Source organism: Antechinus flavipes, chromosome 3 (assembly GCF_016432865.1).
Source record: "Antechinus flavipes isolate AdamAnt ecotype Samford, QLD, Australia chromosome 3, AdamAnt_v2, whole genome shotgun sequence".
NCBI classification, from domain to species: Eukaryota; Metazoa; Chordata; class Mammalia; order Dasyuromorphia; family Dasyuridae; genus Antechinus; species Antechinus flavipes.
Window position 1 is genome coordinate 220,573,786 of NC_067400.1, and position 4,683 is coordinate 220,578,468.

Consider the following 4,683-nt stretch of genomic DNA (forward strand, 5'->3'; position numbering starts at 1 on the left):
ATTTTTTGATATCTTTTCACTAATGTGTGGGCTATCCATTTCTTTAAGATCACCATTCTATTTATACACAGTTATGAACTCTAAGATAAAAATAATAACTCTCTGCCAAGGTTCTGTTTTTGAAATCATCACAATAGTGATTTTATTAAATCAGTTGCTCCATAAAACATTGCAGATGTGATAATTGTCAGTATAACAACTTACTTCAAACTGTAGTAATTGTTGTGTTTTGCTGAACATGATTCTAAAAGAATGAAATGTTAAAATCATTTGAAAGTTGTTGTTTTCAGCCTAGGAGAATAAAGGAGGCTTTGTTTCTCAGATATTTTAAATTAGCCAAATAAAACAGGTCAAGAATATATCACCCTCTTCAGAACTGCATCAGTAGAAATATTCTAGTAAAAGTAAACTACACTATTTATACAATTGAAATATCATGGGCTGCATTTTGTCAAAATTAGAAAAAGAGAAATATTACCTCTATGACTTCAAGGTTGGTGGGATTTGATCATATATTTTAAAATGATGAACTAATGGCCATTTGAGTCCATTTCAGAATATCCTTATTCTGAAACAAAGTCTTCTTTGTAATACATTTTTTAAAATACTCATATTCTATTCTAAGACAAAGCAATTTTGATACTCGGTACACACCCATATGCCCTTGTTGCAAACTGCTTTTGTTGACTAGATATGAAATAGTTAAAGGAGACATGGTTTAAGTCTATTATTGAATGGTGATAATATATACTACATACTTTTTGTTCATTATTTCAACTATTGTTGCCAATTTAGTGATTCTGCTGCCCTGGAACCAGAGAGTAACGATGACTACATTATTGGGATTCATTTTACTGTAATTGAATAGTAAAGTAATTTCCCAGTTTTAACCAGTTGGCAGCAAGAACCAAGTTCCCTTTTGCATTAGCATCCAAATGTCAACAAGTTAAGTAACTAGCACAAAGATAAGTAGTTTTCTTTGTCACATTTGGCAGAACTGAAAGGAAAAGGAAGTTGCACTACATGTTGAAAAGACTGTGGGTAAAAGAACAAGACAAAGTGGAGATAATATGTCACATGAAGTCTTTAAAGTCTTGCACATACTCTCTATTATACCCACCATAGTTTGCAAGATCATCTTTCATTGTAGCCTCCAATCACCCTCCAAGAATCACAACTTTCTTCTTTTTGGATTAGTTTTATTTTTTCTTCTTTTTTATTATTAAAGGAATTAATAATATTTTTTAAGTCATCAATTTCTAACAAAATACATACATCTCCAACTAATAATTCCAAGAAACTGGCATAATATAGAGATTTTTCATATTGTGTAATTTTAACTTTTAGTCATTTGCCAAATTCTGTGAAGTCATCTTTTGAAAAGAAGTTCATGGCATCTATACCACAGATTGTGTTACTAATACCAAAGGTTTCTTTTACTAATTTAAGTTCTGCCTCTTCCTATAATTTCATTTGCCATAGTTTATCTTCTAATTGTTCTCCTAATGTAAGCACTTTAGATTCTTCAGGATCTTCCAAACTTTTTTTTTTAATTTCTTCTTCTCTTTTCTTCTGTTGTCCTTTTTCTTTGATTTTCTCTATTTTCTTTTTTTTTCCTGAAAAATTTGCTTTTGATTTTCCCTTTGTTTCTTTTTTCTCCTTCATAATCATCAACCCAGTTTTCTTTTACTTTTGCCATCCTTGTTTTTGTCCTCTCCTGTTTTCTGCACTGGCTCTTCACCAAGATTTTCTTTGTATCCTAGGTGTCCAAGTTGTCTGTCAAGTGTGAGAGAGAGAAGGGGGAAGGAGAACAGAAGGGTAATGGAGATTCACAGAAGAGCCTGTTTCTTCTAAATTCTAAATTTGCTTTGATTAATAAGAAATAGATCTAATATAGACTCCAAAAACAGCAAATGTTTATTAAGTATGTTCTTCATGCATAGTCTAATGTTAGGTTAAGTTCTTGGAGAAAAATAAAGTATACAGACCCTGCTGTTACAAATATTACAATCTAAAAGACATTTTCTGTAGAGGACTGAAACTCTGAATAGGTGTACTTGAATCTGAGAATGCAGAGCACTTAAGACTAATTACATATTCCATGTGACAGTGCTTTAAATTCACCATGCCACCTTACAAAAGAAGCTCAAAAGGCTTTGAGAGAACTTGAACTGGCTTTATCCAATGTGGTTGAAAGAGTTAGTCAAAAACCCTTGGAAATATATGTTTTTGTTTTTTTGGGGGTTTTTTGCTACAAAAGAGACATCCACAGCAGTCCTTCATCAATGACACAATATGATAGAGTGGGTGAACCTCCCAGCACAACCAGAACAAAGTCTTACTCCTTACCCAGTGCTTGTGGCTAGAATTTTATTAAAGGCCATTAAGCGAGTAGTACAATTATCTGGGATAAGACCTGACAAGATATATACCTTTTATACCAATACACAAATGTATGCTGTGAAACCATTAGCGTGAAAAATTTTATTGGCCACAGCTCTAAATTTTATACATGGACTTCCATTAAAGATAACCCAATTATTGCATAATTGACAATGGATTCTTGAAGAAAACGTTTCTAAAGTTCCTCTTAAAGGACCAACTATCTGTACAGATGCATCCAAATATAATATTTGTGCTATATACTCTCATGACTTAACTATAAAGAGAGTAGTCAGAACTCCTTTTCAGTCCACTCAGCAGAATAAATTGTATGCAATCATTCTAGCTCTTACTTATTATGCAGGAGATGTAAATATAATATCTGATTTGGCCTATCCATAGGTGTGGTTCAAAGAATTGTGATAGTCCAAATACAATTTGTAACTTCTAATATATATCAGCTCTTTAAGGAACTTCAAGAACAAGTGAGAAAGCATCCTGGTAAGATTTATATCTTGCATGTCCACTCACATAGTGGACTTCCAGGTCCTATTTTTGATGGTAATTCAAAGGCAGATAGCCTTCTAATCATGTTGGCCGATGTTCCTTTATTTCAGGAAGCCCAAGAATCTCATTCCAAATGTCATTAGGCTGTTCAAGCTTTACTTTTGCAATTTGGAATAACAAGAGAGGAAGCTAGAAGCACAGTAAAAGCCTGTACAGCTTGCCTTCTTTACCATGCTCCTACATTCCCTCTAGGGAAGAACCCTCCTGGTTTGAGACCCAATGAAAATTGGCAAATGAATGTGACCCATTATAAATCTTTTGATCGTCTGTCTTTTATCCATGTTGTAGTAGACACCTTTTCAGGATTTACTTTTGCAATACCAGCAGCAAAAGAGAGCCCAAGTTGTCACTGAATTCCTTTTACAAACATTTGCAATTATGAGTGTGCCACAAGCAATAAAAACAGATAATAGACCTGCATATATTTTTCAACATTTTGTCCACTTTTCTGCACCTTATCAGATTTTACACATCACTGGCATACCCTTTAATCCTCAAGGACAGGCAATAGTAGAGAGGATAAACAGACATTAAGACACTCCTCCAAAAACAAAAGGGATAGCCACAGGTAACCCTAGAGGACTTCTAAATTTATTTCTTTATACAATTAACTTTTTGATTTTCGATAAAGATGCATTGGCTCTGGCAGACAGGTTTTATAACCCACTGGAAGGGCAGTGTCCAGTGCGAGAAGCTCCACTATCCTTAGATAATCACCAGGTGATGTGGAGAGATCCAGAAAATGGTGAATGGAAGAGACCAGATAGGTTAACTGCCTGGGGGAGAAGGTTTGCTTGTATCTCAGATAGAAAAGCCATATTTGCCTTGCCCATTGGAGAGAGATGGAGCAGACCCTTGAAATGAAGGAGAAGACCCAAGAAATATAAGGCAGTTCCATCACTGACTGAGCCCACCACTGAAAGAGCATGGCAGTTATGGCAATTGACTCATGGACATCAAATGGACATCATGGACATGATAAGACTGGATTCCCTGAGACATGATGAGACTGTTGCAGAACTTCAAAATCTGCAGGAATCATTACTCCCTAAGACATAATAAGACTGTTGCAGGACTTCAAAAGCTTGCAGAGATCATTGGATTCTCTGACACATGAAGTAATGGACAATAGATTGGTTTTGGACTATCTCTTGGTTGCTGAATAAGACATATGTGTGATTGTTATTCACATACCTTCTTTTAGGACTTCTGGAAATCTTTTTACAATGTTGGTTCATATTGTTTGATATATCACTATTTGCTCTACAATTCATGTTTGTAACACCACATTGAGTCTGTGCTGCCTATAGGAAAAGTCATCATTCCTAGCCTGGCTTTATTGTTATGTGCTTTTGTAATAGCTCCCATGCTAATGGATTTGTGTATACCTGTTTCTAGTAAGACCCTTCAGCCCAAAAACCTGCTAACAATATCTGGCTTGCTCCCCCACTTCCCTTTGGTGCTTTTCATCTCCCTTCCTGAAAAGTCAGGGAGGGTGTGATCATCTCCTTTTTAGTGTTTTCTGTAAAAGTGCCTTCTAACCTCCTGCCAGCTTTGGGCATCTCACAGGCATGGCTCAGGTAATCTGAGGGTAGCCCTATAAGAATGAACAAAATGGAGCTGGGAGGAAGGGGGTCCCACCCATAGCTCTCATCCCTGTTGCTCACAGTGTTTGACATTTCAGATGGACAGGCAGTGCTGGTCACTTAAGGCCTGTTCCACTCAAGAGTTGGG

General features: G+C 35.8%; 1 pseudogene; it reads right to left on the reverse strand.

Moving 5' to 3' along the window:
* Window positions 1-1,073: 1,073 nt before the first annotated feature.
* Window positions 1,074-4,223, reverse strand: LOC127557115 (eukaryotic translation initiation factor 3 subunit J-like; annotated as a pseudogene).
* Between the last annotated feature and the right edge of the window lie 460 nt (window positions 4,224-4,683).